A 19861-nucleotide genomic window follows, 5' to 3' on the forward strand; every position below is an offset into this window, starting at 1 on the left:
TCTCAAGGAGATCCACCACAACAAAGGCTCAGATTTAAAAATAAAATTTTATCAGGTTATTGTATAGGGGCTACCCTAGAAGTTGAAGAGTTCTGCACATTATATGTGTATGTGTAATACACACACACACACACACACACACACACACATATATATATAAATATATATATATATATATTATGAGGTAGAGAACCTTTTTTTGTGAAACCCACAAATATTTTTTCAAGATATTCTTATTGAACCATTGAATCTATTATATGACTAGCTGACATTGAAGAACCCTAAAGACCCCATGAATGTGACTAAACTGGGATCCTTTGCCCCTTAGCTGATGTGATTTTTTTTTTAAAGAAAACTTGAGTTCTAGAGGAATCACCCTTGTGATGATGTCAATAATGCAGTGAACTAGGGTTTTTCTCTGTAGTATATAGAGTGAGTCAGGCTTCTTATGGTGTTATGCTGTGACAGACCGAGGAATACACAGTGATTAGGAGAACAGTTTAAAAGAGGGAGTAACTGTAGAATGTGCTACCTCTTCAATGGCAGTTGAAAAAGTAGAGTGCTAAGTGGTTTGTTTGTTTGTTTGTTTGTTTGTTTTGGGAGGGGGATTTTGTTGTTGTTGTTTGTTTTGGACTGAGAGTTTTAAAATCTACATGGAGATAACACCCAGGCATCTAAAGCAGGCTTATAGGCAGGTGTTGCTATTGCCTGAGGAGCTTGGAAGTTCTCGCCATGATGCTGGAACTCATCAGCCCTCTCAGGAGGGTGCTGATGAGTCCATAATGACGTTTCGGAGTCTAGCTTAGATAATGTAAGAAGAAAGCAGGAAGGGATCAGCCATGCTTTTAGAACAAATCATTGTCCTAATGTGACATTGTCAATGTGGCAAGAAAACCAGATGGATGCCCTATTTTCCTCCCCACCAGCATTCCGGTCTCTTTTCTAACAACCTATTGTAAACCATTAGCAAAGGAAAATGAGGGATGAGATTAGCAGCATCTCACACTTTCATATCTAGATTGAAAAATACTGAGTTCAAATCAATAGGATACATAGGGACACTCTGTCCCAAACAAAACAGACAAAAAGGAAACCAGAAGTGAGTTCAGAAAAAAGAGGCAATGACAACAGTCAGCCGATTGACATAAGAGACACACAGTTAAACAGCAGAGAAAAATATATGAATCTAATTCTGTCCAATTCTCACAAACACAGGTGCCAACTGTTAAGTCGTTTGTAAACTGCATCTATGTAAGTTATTTTCTTCTCAGTTGATTAAATGAATGCTTAGTTCATTCTATCTTTCTTTCTACCTATCTATCTATCTATCTATCTATCTGCCTATCGGCCTATCTATCCATCTATCTATCATCTATCTATCATCTATCTATCTCATTCTCTCTCCCTCTTACTGCTTGTCTTTTTCCTTGCCTCTATTCATCATACTAGCTTTGGAAATATTCCCTACATACCTACTAAGCTATATCCTGTGGCCTAGTGAACATTTGTTTGCCTTCAAGAATCCTTCTGTTGCTGTTGATGATGTGGTGGCACTTGTAGTGGTGGTTGTGGTGTGTGTGTGTGTGTGTGTGTGTGTGTGTGTGTGTGTGTGTGTGTGTGTATGGTTCTGAGATGGAGTCCCATGTAGTCAAGGATAGCCTTAAATTTACTATATAATCACTGTTGACCTTGAATTCATGATCATTGCACCTCTGAAATGCTGGGATAACAGGTATGAAGCAACAAATCCATGAAATATTACAAATGATATTCATAAGTGATACATATTTAGAAGAAAACATATAGATGGTTTGTGCTCAAGTAAGGAGAACATATATCTCCTCAAGCATTTATCATTCTTATAGCAAACCAGTCACAATCTTTTCTTCTAACTTTGTAGAAAATGCCATCTTGTCTGAACCTATAGCTACTTGTGCATTAGCACAGGAGAAATGCCTTGCCAGATTGAACCGTGTCTTAGTACCTGATGATCAATCTGACCTATCGCTTTTTAAAACTCACTGACAAAAAGACTCTTCCTACTCTAACTAGAGGAGCCAGAAGTAGAAGATAGAAAAGGCCCCCATGCAGATACAAGAAAAGCACTTCTTCCATTGACTGAAGTCCCAAATCTGCCCACTGGGAGTAGAAAAGACCAACGAGGAAAACATAATCTTTAAATGACATATTTGGTTCTGGTTAGAGAAGATAAAAACTATTCCTTTTTTTTTTACCATCGTTATAAGATATTTTGGGTAAATAATTAGTTGATACTTTCTCACAGAAGAGGGAAATAACTTTTCAAACAGATGCAATCTGCATAAGGAATTAGAGTGTTGTTTGGAAAAAGAATTGGGAAAATTCTAATGGGGTATGCATAAAACTCACTGTTCATTGGTGCATAAAAATGTAAAACAACATGTAAATACAGTTGAAAATTAGTAGCTCCAGCTTGCTGCTGATTTAGTCATGCTGGGAACTCCTGAAAGGCATTATTTTGTTTGCATGGTGTTTTCTCTCTTCTGCTCTGAGTTATTGTTAGTTTTTAATTTATTTTATAATTATCTTAATTAAAATATCTTTTATTCACCACCCCTTGGATCAAAGCAGAGTATAATTTGCAAAAACAAATAGTAGAGTGGGAATGCCATCTTGAGATTTTTAGATCACAGTGAGAAGCAGACCTGATTTTATTGATGTAGAAATAATATCCAGAGGATGCCTAGGATGCAATCAACGAGCTAGTGTTTGTTGCCCAGGAGCACCTAGCACAGAAGTCTCAGAAGATGGCTTTATCTTTGGTTAACAGACATTTACTCTTTGCCTTTTCTATGGTTGGTTGAAAGGCATCTTCTGAGTACCTCTATAGAAATCTGCTTGCTAGCTGTCCTGGTTGCAGCAAGCCTTAGAGATGGTACTCTTCACATAGAAGAATACAAAGAGGTAAAGAAATAAACTTCCTTCAGACGGAATCTCCCTACGTTGAGGTAAACAGAGCTCTGTTCTACTTATTCTGCTGCAATAAGAGTTTTTGCACAGTGATCTATGTACTATTCATGTACAAAGACATTCTTTCCCTTTCTATATGTTATGTGTCACAACAAAAGTAGAATAAGATAGTGGCATCTACGAATGTTATCTTAAGGACAAATTTAGTGAAAACTTTTATTGATTGCCATAGTGATTTAAAAAAATATTTTTAGATGTGTATAGAATAAATTTCAAATTTGACCTTACACAAAAGTGAAGTTATGTTTATAGCGATAGTTTTTATTAAGACCCGTACCACCATGTAGAATACATGGTGTTGACATGTATCTTAACAATGGTTGATATTTAAGACAATACAGAAGAAGCTAGGGTGAGAGCCAGTGTACATGAAGATAGAAACATGGAAACACAGAGCAAATTTTATTTAAGATGTCAAAGTTCCCCTCAAGGAGGATCATCCATAGAGCTCTCACCTCAGAAGTCTGTTAGGATTTGCCAAGGTGAGGCACTGGGTACTGGATTGTTTTAAGAAGCATTCTGTATAAGAGGAGATCCTTCTTTGGCTACTTCCTTTGTTCCTCCCTTCCTCCCCTCCTTCTCTGTCTTACTCCTTTCCAGTTTCCTTATTTCCTTAGATTTTTGTTTGTTTGTTTATTCTTTAAATTTATGTATTTTTCTTTCACAGTTTCACACTCATATCTGGGCATTTCCATGATTTCCAGTTCCATTACCCTCTCTGATTTCCCTACCCTTTGGAGAAAACCCCGTTCTTCCCAAGAAATTCTCCTCCTCCTTGCCTCTACTATGTGTGTGCATACATGGGTAAGAAGTTATTAAAGCATGATCTACTTTGCAGAGAGTATAAGCTGAAGTGAAAAATGACACCACCTCAACCAGCAGCCCTTAACTGTCAATAGCTCCTTAGGCAAGAGGTGGAGCCCAATGTGGGCCTGACGCCATGATGAAATACTGCTGGACCTCATCTTGTTTATATAAGTATCATAAAAGTATGTAAGCGTCAGTGAGCTCATGGGTACAAAGGCACAGAGCTTTTCACGGCACATCACCTTGTTTTCTAGCTCTTCTATTCTTGCTGAGGGAAGATATAGTTATCCACTTAGAATCAAACATTTCAATGTCATTTACTATTGTCATTTTGAACAGTTATGAGCTCCTATATTGACAGTTATCTGCTTCTCTGAGGAAGATTGAGAGCAGCAATGACTTACAGGTAAAATTAAAAATATTAGAATCCAGTCTAACTCATGTCTGGTTTTTTTTTAATCACTTCTAGTAAATTTTGGTTAGGAACACAGACCTCCCCAAGCACCGGCTCTTGAATAGATTTATGGTAAATATGGGTGGTTTCATCCTCATGATGAGATTTTCTACTATAAATAAAAAAAAATCTGCCCTCAAGAAGGAGAACTCAGTAATTTTTACCTACAACAGAGGCTAGAATAGGCAAAATAAGACATTTTTAATTTCTGCAATTATATCTATAATATTTTCACAGTAATTTAATGACCTCAATGGAAAAGGCTTCATTTCAAACCATAGACAGATGTTTCATTTCTGTAAAATGCAGCTGCTGACCTGACTGGAAAAGAAAATGCTATGGTAGCCAGTAAGTTTTGAGTGACTTCACAGTGAAGGAAAAATATGCAGCCCTCTTTTTTGAAGCAGAACAGTAATTACTGGGAGGAGAGAGAAACTCAGCACTCAACCTGTCCTTTTATGACTTGTGAATTTTGGACGACACATACTCACAGGCAGGCGTCTCAGATGACAGTTGAAATTTGCTAATGGTACAAAATAATATTGCACTATTTTGTGGCATAATTTTAAATTTTATATTCTGCTCATATGCTCTAGAGGTAACTCTAGTTACTTACTTTTCCTTTCAACTAAAAATATTGTTATACTTTTGCCATTTACTCCAACATATGCAAATGATGTCTGTTTTATTAGGTATTACATGTATAAATGAAAAAAAATTGCTTTGGGAATCTTGGTTTTTAATCTCTGTGTAGACCAGAACTTTTGAGATAATTGTCTAAAGTCAGATATCTAGTGTCTAAATTACTCATTGACAAACTATTATTACAAAAGTAAGAATGGTCTGCTAACAAATCATATTTTGCCTTTCTCACTCCTTAGTCCCACTCCCAGGGAAGGTATGAATCAAATCTTTTATCTGTGTTATTAAAATTTGAATGTTTGTAATTTATATATCCAAGGGTAATTTGTTTGAAATAATTTCTTTTACAATTTATTGTTTCTGACGAACATAAAAATGACAGCATGAAGTCCCTGTGAAAAAGTAGAACATTGGTATACTCCTTGTGTTACATAGCTGGAAATGCTGTCATTTCTTTTAATGAACGAACTGTATAATAAAACTTGGTTATTTATGTCCACTTTTCTAGGGTCCTGTGTTGTGAAGACTTTTTCTATTTTGGAAAATTATTTGTGCTTGTTTTAGAAAAGAAACAACTCTTATTAAGAGATTTGTTTGTTAAGCTGTAAAATTTTAGATGTTGCACCGAATGATGTGTAGGGTAGATTGCATTTTATTTATTTATTTTTTTTATTTTATTTTTTTTTATTTTATTTTTTTTTTTATTAACTTGAGTATTTCTTATATACATTTCGAGTGTTATTCCCTTTCCCGGTTTCCGGACAAACATCCCCCTCCCCCCTCCCCTTCCTTATGGGTGTTCCCTTCCCAACCCTCCCCCCATTGCCGCCCTCCCCCCATAGACTAGTTCGCTGGGGGTTCAGTCTTAGCAGGACCCAGGGCTTCCCCTTCCACTGGTGCTCTTACTAGGATATTCATTGCTACCTATGGGGTCAGAGTCCAGGGTCAGTCCATGTATAGTCTTTAGGTAGTGGCTTAGTCCCTGGAAGCTCTGGTTGCTTGGCATTGTTGTACTTTTGGAGTCTCGAGCCCCTTCAAGCTCTTCCAGTTCTTTCTCTGATTCCTTCAATAGGGGACCTATTCTCAGTTCAGTGGTTTGCTGCTGGCATTCGCCTCTATATTTGCTGTATTCTGGCTGTGTCTCTCAGGAGCGATCTACATCCGGCTCCTGTCGGTCTGCACTTCTTTGCTTCATCCATCTTGTCTAATTGGGTGGCTGTATATGTATGGGCCACATGTGGGGCAGGCTCTGAATGGGTGTTCCTTCAGTCTCTGTTTTAATCTTTGCCTCTCCCTTCCCTGCCAAGGGTATTCTTTTTCCTCATTTAAAGAAGGAGTGAAGCATTCACATTTTGATCATCCGTCTTGAGTTTCGTTTGTTCTAGGGATCTAGGGTAATTCAAGCATTTGGGCTAATAGCCACTTATCAATGAGTGCATACCATGTATGTCTTTCTGTGATTGGGTTAGCTCACTCAGGATGATATTTTCCAGTTCCAACCATTTGCCTACGAATTTCATAAACTCGTTGTTTTTGATAGCTGAGTAATATTCCATTGTGTAGATGTACCACATTTTCTGTATCCATTCCTCTGTTGAAGGGCATCTGGGTTCTTTCCATTTTCTGGCTATTATAAATAAGGCTGCGATGAACATAGTGGAGCACGTGTCTCTTTTATATGTTGAGGCATCTTTTGGGTATATGCCCAAGAGAGGTATAGCTGGATCCTCAGGCAGTTCAATGTCCAATTTTCTGAGGAACCTCCAGACTGATTTCCAGAATGGTTTTACCAGTCTGCAATCCCACCAACAATGGAGGAGTGTTCCTCTTTCTCCACATCCTCGCCAGCATCTGCTGTCACCTGAGTTTTTGATCTTAGCCAATCGCACTGGTGTGAGGTGAAATCTCAGGGTTGTTTTGATTTGCATTTCCCTTATGACTAAAGATGTTGAACATTTCTTTAGGTGTTTCTCAGCCATTCGGCATTCCTCAGCTCTGAATTCTTTGTTTAGCTCTGAACCCCATTTTTTAATAGGATTATTTGTTTCCCTGCGGTCTAACTTCTTGAGTTCTTTGTATATTTTGGATATAAGGCCTCTATCTGTTGTAGGATTGGTAAAGATCTTTTCCCAATCTGTTGGTTGCCGTTTTGTCCTAACCACAGTGTCCTTTGCCTTACAGAAGCTTTGCAGTTTTATGAGATCCCATTTGTCGATTCTTGATCTTAGAGCATAAGCCATTGGTGTTTTGTTCAGGAAATTTTTTCCAGTGCCCATGTGTTCCAGATGCTTCCCTAGTTTTTCTTCTATTAGTTTGAGTGTGTCTGGTTTGATGTGGAGGTCCTTGATCCACTTGGACTTAAGCTTTGTACAGGGTGATAAGCATGGATCGATCTGCATTCTTCTACATGTTGCCCTCCAGTTGAACCAGCACCATTTGCTGAAAATGCTGTCTTTTTTCCATTGGATGGTTTTGGCTCCTTTGTCAAAAATCAAGTGACCATAGGTGTGTGGGTTCATTTCTGGGTCTTCAATTCTATTCCATTGGTCTATCTGTCTGTCTCTATACCAATACCATGCAGTTTTTATCACTATTGCTCTGTAATACTGCTTGAGTTCAGGGATAGTGATTCCCCCTGAAGTCCTTTTATTGTTGAGGATAGCTTTAGCTATCCTGGGTTTTTTGTTATTCCAGATGAATTTGCAAATTGTTCTGTCTAACTCTTTGAAGAATTGGATTGGTATTTTGATGGGGATTGCATTGAATCTGTAGATTGCTTTTGGTAAAATGGCCATTTTTACTATATTAATCCTGCCAATCCATGAGCATGGGAGATCTTTCCATCTTCTGAGGTCTTCTTCAATTTCTTTCCTCAGTGTCTTGAAGTTCTTATTGTAGAGATCTTTTACTTGCTTGGTTAAAGTCACACCGAGGTACTTCATATTATTTGGGTCTATTATGAAGGGTGTCGTTTCCCTAATTTCTTTCTCGGCTTGTTTCTCTTTTGTATAGAGGAAGGCAACTGATTTATTTGAGTTAATTTTATACCCAGCCACTTTGCTGAAGTTGTTTATCAGCTTTAGTAGTTCTCTGGTGGAACTTTTGGGATCACTTAAATATGCTATCATGTCATCTGCAAATAGTGATATTTTGACCTCTTCTTTTCCGATCTGTATCCCCTTGATCTCCTTTTGTTGTCTGATTGCTCTGGCTAACTTCAAGAAGTATATTGAATAAGTAGGGAGAGAGTGGGCAGCCTTGTCTAGTCCCTGATTTTAGTGGGATTGCTTCAAGTTTCTCTCCATTTAGTTTAATGTTAGCAACTGGTTTGCTGTATATGGCTTTTACTATGTTTAGGTATGGGCCTTGAATTCCTATTCTTTCCAGGACTTTTATCATGAAGGGGTGTTGAATTTTGTCAAATGCTTTCTCAGCATCTAATGAAATGATCATGTGGTTCAGTTCTTTCAGTTTGTTTATATAATGGATCACGTTGATGGTTTTCTGTATATTAAACCATCCCTGCATGCCTGGGATGAAGCCTACTTGATCATGGTGGATGATTGTTTTGATGTGTTCTTGAATTCGGTTTGCCAGAATTTTATTGAGTATTTTTGCGTCGATATTCATAAGGGAAATTGGTCTGAAGTTCTCTTTCTTTGTTGTGTCTTTGTGTGGTTTAGGTATAAGAGTAATTGTGGCTTCGTAGAAGGAATTCGGTAGGGCTCCATCTGTTTCAATTTTGTGGAATAGTTTGGATAATATTGGTATGAGGTCTTCTATGAAGGTTTGATAGAATTCTGCACTAAACCCGTCTGGACCTGGGCTCTTTTTGGTTGGGAGACCTTTAATGACTGCTTCTATTTCCTTAGGAGTTATGGGGTTGTTTAACTGGTTTATCTGTTCCTGATTTAACTGCGATACCTGGTATCTGTCTAGGAAATTGTCCATTTCCTGAAGATTTTCAAATTCTGTTGAATATAGGTTTTTATAGTAAGATCTGATGATTTTTTGAATTTCCTCCGAATCTGTAGTTATGTCTCCCTTTTCATTTCTGATTTTGTTAATTTGACACACTCTCTGTGTCCTCTCGTTAGTCTGGCTAAGGGTTTATCTATCTTGTTGATTTTCTCAAAGAACCAACTTTTGGTTCTGTTGATTCTTTCTATGGTCCTTTTTGTTTCTACTTGGTTGATTTCAGCTCTGAGTTTGATTATTTCCTGCCTTCTACTCCTCCTGGGTGTATTTGCTTCTTTTTGTTCTAGAGCTTTTAGGTGTGCTGTCAAGCTGCTGACATATGCTCTTTCCTGTTTCTTTCTGCAGGCACTCAGCGATATGAGTTTTCCTCTTAGCACAGCTTTCATTGTGTCCCATAAGTTTGAGTATGTTGTATCTTCATTTTCATTAAATTCTAAAAAGTTTTTAATTTCTTTCTTTATTCCTTCCTTGACCAGGTTATCATTGAGTAGAGCATTGTTCAATTTCCACATATATGTGGGCATTCTTCCCTTATTGTTATTGAAGACCAGTTTTAGGCCGTGGTGGTCCGATAGCACGCATGGGATTATTTCTATCTTCCTGTACCTGTTGAGGCCCGTTTTTTGACCAATTATATGGTCAATTTTGGAGAAAGTACCATGAGGAGCTGAGAAGAAGGTATATCCTTTTGCTTTAGGATAGAATGTTCTATAAATATCCGTTAAGTCCATTTGGCTCATGACTTCTCTTAGTCTGTCGACATCACTGTTTAATTTCTGTTTCCATGATCTGTCCATTGATGAGAGTGGTGTGTTGAAATCTCCCACTATTATTGTGTGAGGTGCAATGTGTGTTTTGAGCTTTAGTAAGGTTTCTTTTACTTATGTAGGTGCCCTTGTATTTGGGGCATAGATATTTAGGATTGAGAGTTCATCTTGGTTGATTTTTCCTTTGATGAATATGAAGTGTCCTTCCTTATCTTTTTTGATGACTTTTAGTTGGAAATTGATTTTATTTGATATTAGAATGGCTACTCCAGCTTGCTTCTTCTGACCATTTGCTTGGAAAATTGTTTTCCAGCCTTTCACTCTGAGGTAGTGTCTGTCTTTGTCTCTGAGGTGTGTTTCCTGTAGGCAGCAGAATGCAGGGTCCTCGTTGCGTATCCAGTTTGTTAATCTATGTCTTTTTATTGGGGAGTTGAGGCCACTGATGTTAAGAGATATTAAGGAATAGTGATTATTGCTTCCCGTTATATTCATATTTGGATGTGAGGTTATGTTTGTGTGCTTTCATTCTCTTTGTTTTGTTGCCAAGACGATTAGTTTCTTGCTTCTTCTAGGGTATAGCTTGCCTCCTTATGTTGGGCTTTACCATTTATTATCCTTTGTAGTGCTGGATTTGTAGAAAGATATTGTGTAAATTTGGTTTTGTCATGGAATATCTTGGTTTCTCCATCAATGTTAATTGAGAGTTTTGCTGGATACTGTAACCTGGGCTGGCATTTGTATTCTCTTAGGGTCTGTATGACATCAGTCCAGGATCTTCTGGCCTTCATAGTTTCTGGCGAGAAGTCTGGTGTGATTCTGATAGGTCTCCCTTTATATGTTACTTGACCTTTTTCCCTTACTGCTTTTAATATTCTTTCTTTATTTTGTGCGTTTGGTGTTTTGACAATTATGTGACGGGAGGTGTTTCTTTTCTGGTCCAATCTATTTGGAGTTCTGTAGGCTTCTTGTATGTCTATGGATATCTCTTTTTTTAGGTTAGGGAAGTTTTCTTCTATGATTTTGTTGAAGATATTTACTGGTCCTTTGAACTGGGAGTCTTCACTCTCTTCTATACCTATTATCCTTAGGTTTGATCTTCTCATTGAGTCCTGGATTTCCTGTATGTTTTGGACCAGTAGCTTTTTCCGCTTTACATTATCTTTGACAGTTGAGTCAATGATTTCTATGGAATCTTCTGCTCCTGAGATTCTCTCTTCCATCTCTTATATTCTGTTGGTGAAGCTTGTATCTACAGCTCCTTGTCTCTTCTTTTGGTTTTCTATATCCAGGGTTGTTTCCTTGTGTTCTTTCTTGATTGCTTCTATTTCCATTTTTAATTCCTTCAACTGTTTGATTGTGTTTTCCTGGAATTCTTTCAGGGATTTTTGCGATTCCTCTCTGTAGGCTTTTACTTGTTTATTAATGTTTTCCTGTGCTTCCCTAAGTGTGTTCATGTCTTTCTTGAAGTCCTCCAGCATCATGATCAAATATGATTTTGAAACTAGATCTTGCTTTTCTGGTGTGTTTGGATATTCCAGGTTTGTTTTGGTGGGAGAATTGGGCTCCGATGATGGCATGTAGTCTTGGTTTCTGTTGCTTGGGTTCCTGTGCTTGCCTCTCGCCATCAGATTATCTCTAGTGTTACTTTGTTCTGCTATTTCTGACAGTGGCTAGACTGCCCTATAAGCCTGTGTGTCAGGAGTGCTGTAGACCTGTTTTCCTCTCTTTCAGTCAGTTATGGGGACAGAGTGTTCTGCTTTCGGGCGTGTAGTTTTTCCTCTCTACAGGTCTTCAGCTGTTCCTGTGGGCCTGTGTCTTGAGTTCACCAGGCAGCTTTCTTGCAGCAGAAAATTTGGTCTTACCTGTGGTCCCGAGGCTCAGGTTCGCTCGTGGGGTGCTGCCCAGGGGCTCTCTGCAGTGGCAGCAACCAGGAAGACCTGTGCCGCCCCTTCCGGGAGCTTCAGTGCACCAGGGTTCCAGATGCTCTTTGGCTTTTTCCTCTGGCGTCCGAGATGTGTGTGCAGGGAGCAGTCTCTTCTGGTTTCCCAGGCTTGTCTGCCTCTCTGAAGGTTTAGCTCTCCCTCCCAAGGGATTTGGGTGCAGAGAACTGTTTATCCGGTCTGTTTCCTTCAGGGTCCGGCGGTGTCTCTGGCAGGGGTCCTGCAGCTCCTGGGCCCTCCCCCACGGGAGCCCAGAGGCCTTATACAGTTTCCTCTTGGGCCAGTGATGTGGGCAGGGGTGAGCAGTGTTGGTGGTCTCTTCCGCTCTGCAGCCTCAGGAGTGCCCACCTGACCAGGCGGTTGGGTCTCTCTCTCACCGGGTCTGGGAGCAGAGAGACTAGATTGCATTTTAAATGAATTATTGGTTGCCTGTTATATCATGATAAAACATTGAGCATAAGAAGACAGATATTTAAATTTTCAGATATCTGACAAACCAATGAATACATCAGCTGACTACTTAGTTAGATGCTCTGTTATAACAAAGATGAGCTATAACAATGTCATCTTTAGTGCTTACAAGGTCTTGGCCATTGTTTCTAAGGCCTTTTTGTTATGTTATGTCAAAGATGAGCTATAACAATGTCACCTTTAGGTACTTACAAGGTCTTGGCTATTGATTCTAAGCCCTTTTTCTTAGTTACTTTTCTTGTCATTGTGACAGAATATCTTTCAGAGTAACTTTAACAGGGATGGATTTATTTTGCTTCATGATTTCAGCAGTCATCAATCCATCATGGCACGAAGGCATGGTGACTGTGCTGGTAAGTAAACGGTGAAAAGAGTATGTGTCAGACGCTTCTCACATCCCTTTGGAGAAGAAGACATAGAGCCCAGGCCAGAATCAGAAGGTAGCCCCTTCAAGTTCACCCCAGCACCCACTCTTGCTAAATAAATCAAAGTCTATACAGCCTTCTAGTGCGGCAACATCAACTGGGGACCAAATATTCAAAATCAAAAATATGTGACACACATTTTAGAACCAAATTATAATAACCAATTTACCTTTTTCTTCACTCATTTAAATTTCAGAAGAAATTTGAAATAGATTTTGTTCCACCCAATTTATAGACAAAGTATATTGGGAGCTAGAATTCTGCCACAGTCACATAGTACATATCAGAAAAATATATGACAGAGCCCTTGAATTCTATCATAATTTGAAGCAGAAGAAATGATTTATTCTGACCAGGAGAAAAACATGGGGGAAATTAGCAAGTGAAGAACATTGACAAAAGAGGGCACTACATGAACAGGTGGACTCTCATTAGTATAAGCACAGATGTGCTGAAGTGTTTGCTAAATACAAAGGAAGAAAACAGTCAGTACAACACTATGTGCTAGAGTGTCGAAAAAATAACAGACAGATAATTGGTAAAATTTTAAGTGTTTATTTCCAGGCTTAAAATGATTTTACAAGTATATGGAGGCATACATTTCTAACATGGAACCTCAAACGTTGTCATAAATATTCACATTTAACTGTATCAAATACTATGCAACATGTGCAAATATCCCAAATTTTGTAATTATGCAATGTGAAATGGATGAATGCATAGGTAGAAATAGACACAGATTGGAAGTGCACATGATCAATTTTGCTAAAGTATTAGTTTTCTCTAGATGTGTATGAGTGAATTGAAAACACTGGCTTAGATAATGAGTAAATAGGTTAGCATACAATGAAATAATTCCCATACTGGATAAGCCCAGCTTCCTCACTTCATTAGTTTTTAATTAAACCTCTGTCTGGTTGAGTTCTCGATTTCTTTTCCAAAACCTTTTGCTTATAAAATCTCCTTCATTTGTTCCTTAGCATCAAAGCAATACTGTGTGCTTATTTTCTTGTTTATATACATCATCCATTATATTTACTTAAAGTACAATATAAAAGAAATCACAAAAGTCTATTGGGTAGCGCGAGTATGAACAGTACATAAGGAATGTATTAAAATAGTAATTATTCAGAACCTAGTTAACAGGAAATAGAACACAGTACAGACCATCCTACAGAGAGAAGCCTTACCAGGTTCTTGTTCTGTGCTAGGTGAATGAAGGGGACCGAGTCTTGTGTTTCTCTCTTTAGTGTGCCACGTAAACTACATGTGCCTCTTCCCACATCTTCCTCAATGCTCCTCTTTAGATTATACATCAGACCTCTGAATTCTGCCCTGTATTCACCAAGCTGCCTCCATAGCCTACTGTGGTTTGTCCTCTGCCTTCTCACTTGATTATACTCTTGCCTGTTGACCATTCCTTGAATAGAATAATATACGTGTCAAAGGAAGCTGGTAGGGTAATGGAAAGAGCTTGAAAATCCCACTTCCTGACCACTGTCTCCCCTGCTTCTCACTTCAGCTGTGAAGGACAAAAGGAAGGTCCTGAACACTTTCTCACATTTGCTTAGATCTTTCAAATTGTAGTAATAAAAATTATCAAATCTTCTCTCTTTTGAGTAAACACTAATCATATTTTTAGCTCCACCTCTACTGAGACAGCTCTGTACTGGTCACATATTATCTAGGGTTAAATAAATGGTTGATTCTCAGTTGTAATCTTTTTTTCATATCTGCTCCCAAAATGTAATGGAGAGAAATGATCATGAAAAACTCATCTCCCCATGTTTTCTTCTAAATAAAGTCTGTCTTTTATTTCTCTTCTAGTTTTTATTTGTAGAACAAACATTTGCTCAGAACCACAGTGTGAACCCATGTGAGACAGAACTGCAGACATATTTATATATATGTGAAACTGAATACAACATTAAGAGCAATGCAAAGAAGTGTTTGGTCTGTCGAAATTAGAAGAAGACAGATTTTGGGTAGAAGATTGAAGTGTTCTTGGTGCTGGGAGAGCCAGATATTGGGCCTTTCAAGGAAAGGTTTTATGGTGGAGTTTATAGGTTCCAAATGATGTAGGAGTAAACTTATAAAGGAGTAGGGAATAAGGCACTGAATTAATGGATATAGGATGCCTTTAAGTACATTTTTTTCTGCTATTATGAAAGACACTGGAACTCATGGAGCAGGAGATAGAATTGAGCAGATGGTTTTAAAAGGGAATTGACTTTGCTCGGAAGAAGCCTAGATCCCAATGGCAATCCGTAGATACAAAGCATTGGAATAATAGTTGCCTTTATATAGGGATCAAAGCTTATACAACATGTTTTATTTCAGTAACAAAATGTCTAGCTTCAGGTTTAGCAATAGGGCAATTTTTAGACAGCTAATCAATACAACTATTCCATTCCTATCTCCTCCTAATTATGTAATTATCTTCACAACCATTCCAAGAACAACTAGCCTGCTATCTTTTCTCCCTACCTTTGGCTGGTAAAGTTCTATTCCCTGGGTAGACTTATCTTGCTCCCTAAATTTTAATTTATTAACTATTTCACCTGAAAGCAATCACCCTTGCAGTCAATTCCCCAAATAAAACATCTGCCTGTTCCATTCAGACAGCTATAAGAGAAGAAACACACCAGGGGTTATAATTATAATCTCTTTGGGAAAGTAGAGATGTTTACAAAGACAGAATTCTGACACCAGCCTCTCAGTCTGCATAGCAAATGAGCGTATGTCAGTGCCTAAGTAGTGAGGACCATTAGCCTACCTTCTTACTACTCCCTAGCAAGATATTGGTCTTCTCCTGCTTGTTAATCATGCCTCCTGTATTAATTGACCTTTTACAGAGGCTACTTGAGACCAAGAAGCTCTGAGGTCATTAGTTCTCAAAGAAGCTCTCTTTTCCTATAGTATCTGTTTGCATGACATTTGTGGTACCAACATGCTTTAAAATAATTTCTCTCCTGAGGCTTGTCTGCATCTGTTAGGAGGCTTTGGGGGGCAATAAGATTCCTGATAACACTAGAACATCCTTCTAAGCATTGAAGTCTGAGAAGGAAAGGTGGCTGAGTGTCTGATATGAAGTAATATTTTTATCTTCCCTAAGTGTGCACAAGGCAGACACTGAAAAGGATGAAAGGTAAAATTGATATATTTTTTGTGAACATTTGAATGTTTTAAAGGATTGATATTGACCCACTGCTGACTAACCTTGTGGAGATTTTAGAAAATAGAAACAACATAGAGTACCCTAGGCCCTTTTTGCTTATATGCTTCTTCCCTGAGGACAGCCAAACACATCATAGGACTGTTTGCTGTGATTTTTTCCTGAGAAAGACACACATGCACACACAAGAACTAGAAAATCATTCTTTTCAGAACACACATATATACCCAAAGGCTCCAGTTATGGAATCTGCATAGTTTTTATCATCATCATCATCATCATCATCACTATTACTATTATTGTTAGTAGCAGTAACAGTAGTAGTAGTAGTAGTAGTAGTAGTAGTAGTAGTAGTAGTAGTAGTGTAGTGTATTCTCTTACATTAAATCCCAACCTCATTTTGGCCTCTTCCAACTCCTCCTAGTTCCTCCATCTACATCTCCTATCTCCAAGATCCACTGTTCCTCTGTTTCCCTTCAGAAAATAACAGGCTATCCAGAGATATTAAAGACACATTATAGCAAGCTTCAATATGAGTAGGTACAACCCCTAATATCAAAATTGGACAACGCATTCCAGTAGGAGGAAAAGGGTCATAAGAGCAGGCAAGAAAAGTCAGAGACACCTCCTCAGTCCCACTGCTAGGAGTCCCACAAGAACTCCAGGCTGCCCAACTCAAAAAATGTATGCAGAGGACCTAGCTCAGACTTGTGCAGGCTCCTTGATTGGCATTTCAGTTTCTGTGAGTTCCTATGAGCCCTGCTTAGTTGATTCTGTTGGTATGTTTTTCTGGCATCCTCACTCCTTCTGGCTGTTAACATTCCTTCTCTCCCTTTTCCAAGGGGTTCTCTGAGGTCTTCCTACTGTTTGGCTGTAGGTCTCTGCATCTGCTCCCACCAAAGTTTCTCTAATGAAGATTGGGTTAGGCATGTTCTATGACTATAGCAAAGTATCATTTCATTTCATTTACTCACACCCCAAAAAGGTTTGGTTCTAGCCTAGGTCTCTATCTAGCTACTGGTTCCTGGTCATCCAGGCATCTTGTTGACAAGTTAGGTCAGTCCTTGGTTACTGACTCCAACAAGCCCTGAGCCACCATTAATCAGTATATCTTGTAGGCAGGAGAGATTCATAGGCTCCAATTTTTCAAAATCTACTTTTAATAAGGATTCTTGAATGCTTTAAACTTCCTTCTAGCCTACTACTCACCAAGGTAGTTGAAATAAAAGGTTACTAGGGAAAAGAAGGATGTGGACATGTTTAGAAATAGTTCTTCAGAGCAAATTTAATCTGCATTATCAGGATATCAACAGCTCAGTTCACATGAATCAGCAGTGGTAACTAGATACACTCAAACACCATTCACAAACTAGCAATGACAGTTCCATCCAGAAGAAACTGAGAGTCTCTGCCAATTAGCCCAAGGCTACAGAAGGGGCAAGAAGCAGAACATCACAAGAAGTTCATTGGTGCCCCTTTTTTTATGAAGTCAGGACAAACAGTGACCGAAAGAGAATGGTAAGGCACACCAATACCACACAACATCATGTGTTGGATTATATGTATACCCTCTCCAAACATCATTTGTTCTCTCAAGCATCCACTCTAGCAAAACTTCACATGCCCTCTTTCCAGGCTGCTTCCAGAAAAACACCCTGTGTCTATTCTTAGCAAAACATCCTTCCACATGTCTGCTTTAGGAAAAACATCCTTTCATAGGACTATTTTCAGGAAAACATCACATGACACAACTGAGTCTCCAAAGAAACTAGAAATGTGTACTTCAGAGGTTTGTAGACCTAAGGTTTTGTGGCTGAAGTACGGTCTCTATCCCACCACTTGAGACCTTGCCTAGTTACAGAACATGGCTTTATATCACTCATTGCTAGGAGTCCTTGTTAAAGTTGTCCTAACCAAGAAGTTTCCACTAAACTGTGTTTTTATATCATCACCTCCTCCAATGCCCCCTCTCCAATTACAGTTGTCTCTCCCTTCACTCTCTCCCTCTACCCTCACCTGATCCCTCCTGTTCCCATCCCACCTGCCCCTACTCCACCCACAAAATCTATTCTATTTCTTTTTCCAAGGGAGATTCATGTACTCTATCCATGCAGGTCTCCCTGTTTCCTAGCCTCCCTGGGTCTATAGATTTTAACACGATTATTCTTTACTTAACAGCTAACAAACATTTGTAATTGAGTATAAACTATACTTGTCTTTCTAGTTCTGGGTTACATCACTCAGGATAATTTTTTTCTTCTAGTTCCATCATTTTGTCTACAAATTTCATGATGTCATTTTTTAAAACAGCTGAGTGATACAACACTGTGTAAATGAACCACATACTCTTTATCAGTTCTTCAGATGAAGAACATCTAGGTTGCTTTCAATTTCTGGATATTATGAATAAAACTGCAATGAACATAGTTGAGCAAGTGTTCTTGTAGTAAGGTAGAGTCTCTTTTAGGTATAATTCTAGGAGTAGTATTACTCCTAGGAATAGGAGTAGGGTTTTCAGGTAAATCAATTTCCAATTTTCTGAGAACCCCCCATATTGATTTCCAAAGTGACTGTAAAAGTTTGCCCTCCCACCAGTAATGGAGGAATATTCCCCTTGCTCTATATACTCACTAGCATGAGGATGTTTTTTATCTTAGCCATTCTGACAGGTGAAAGGTGGAATCTCAGAGTTATTTTGATTTGCATTTCTCTAATGGCTGAGGGTATTAAATATTCCTTTAATAATTTCCTAGCCATTTTAGATTCCTCTATTGAAAATTTTCTGTTTAGATATGTATCTCATTTTTAACTTGGGTTATTTGGTTTGTTGATGACTGAGTTCTTTGTATATTTTCAATATTAGACCTCTGTCATATGTAGAATTGGTGGATATCTTCTCATTCCAAGGTCTACCATTGTGCCTATTGATGGTGTTCTTTGACTTAATTACACCCTTCAGTGTAGGCTTAGATTTTTTTAAACCTATTTTAGTAAAGGTTATCAAATGCTTCCACATCCCTTCTAGCCCACCACCCAAAGCTAGGGGAGAAAAGATGGTAATTGAACAAGGGGATGTGGACAGGTTTAGTAGTTTCCTAGAGTGAGTCCAATCTCTGTTTTTCAGAATACCTGCAATCCAGTTCATTAGTGTCAAGATAAAAAGCCCAAATCAGCAGAAGAGGCATGTTCCAGCAGAAACCACCAGGCATACACTGAATAGGTTCAAAGTCAGGGCCAGCCGGGATGGCAGGAGAAGTTCTCTGCCATGCCTCTCTCATGAACTGAAAAACAGCAAAAGCAAAGATCAAGATGGTAGACAATGCATTGGAAGTCTCGCTATGCAAGTGCACCATCACTGTCCACTGGGTTCTTTTTAGATTCTCTCCAAACAGCACATGTCCTCCCACAAGTCTTGTCTCAGCAAAACACCACACAAGTTTAAAACCCCACATAGCATCTTCTCTGGGCTGATTTCTCTGATTACTTAGTTGTTTCCTCAAACATTCCATTTTCTGGTATCTGAATTTTTGTGGAATCTCCATAACTTCAGCTTCAGACATTATTTTCCTTGGACTTCCTAATGAGAACTTTAACCTGTTATACATTACTTATGCCCTTTGAGCATCACTTTTTAGTTCTCATTGAACCTCTCATGTCTCCGGGGCTCTTATATTTTACAATATCCAGAAACCAACATCACATGGATAAAATCAAGGCCTCCTGTAACCTTGTGCTTGAATGTAACTGAGGCAAAAGAACTATGAGTGGTCTGGTAAATTTCTGAGATGATTCCAAGGGCCAGTGCAAAGTTCTTTTCTTTCATTTAGTTGTTCTAATTCATAATTACCATATTATATTTGACTATGATCTTCAACTCATTCTGCTTGGTCAGACTACACATTTTTCAATGTTTTTTACTTAGATTTTGGCCCCAGTTTCTCCATAGCATTAGCCATGATATAGCCTGGATCTATGCTATGCAGAAACCTCCTTTACCATGTTATTTGGTATGTGACCTGGCCCTCTAGTAATGTTTCAGGGCACACAAAATGCAGGCAAATTATTGATCGATATGTACTATGGATGGTCTGTGGTCTAATTTTCAATGAAGGTCTTGCTCATATCTGAAGACTACAGTATGGTCTCTATGTAGTCTTTGGCATCAGCATTCTGTCCTTCTTGGTCCCTTCCAG

The 19861-nt window shown here is 38.6% G+C and overlaps 1 protein-coding gene across 7 annotated transcripts in view; it reads left to right on the forward strand.

The window, feature by feature from the left end:
- LOC148001562 (uncharacterized) overlaps positions 1-19861 on the forward strand; it is an 89092-nt gene that overhangs the window by 21029 nt on the left and 48202 nt on the right. For 2 of the 7 annotated variants that reach the window (XR_015635852.1, XR_015635854.1), the window contains one exon: positions 3848-3987. The exons of the other annotated variants lie outside the window; for them this stretch is intronic. The gene's annotated coding sequence lies outside the window, so the exon portion shown is untranslated. The remainder of the gene's footprint in view (positions 1-3847; positions 3988-19861) is intronic. 7 annotated transcript variants of the gene reach the window in all.

This window comes from Rattus norvegicus, chromosome 13 (assembly GCF_021556685.1).
Source record: "Rattus norvegicus strain SHRSP/BbbUtx chromosome 13, alternate assembly SHRSP_T2T, whole genome shotgun sequence".
NCBI classification, from domain to species: Eukaryota; Metazoa; Chordata; class Mammalia; order Rodentia; family Muridae; genus Rattus; species Rattus norvegicus.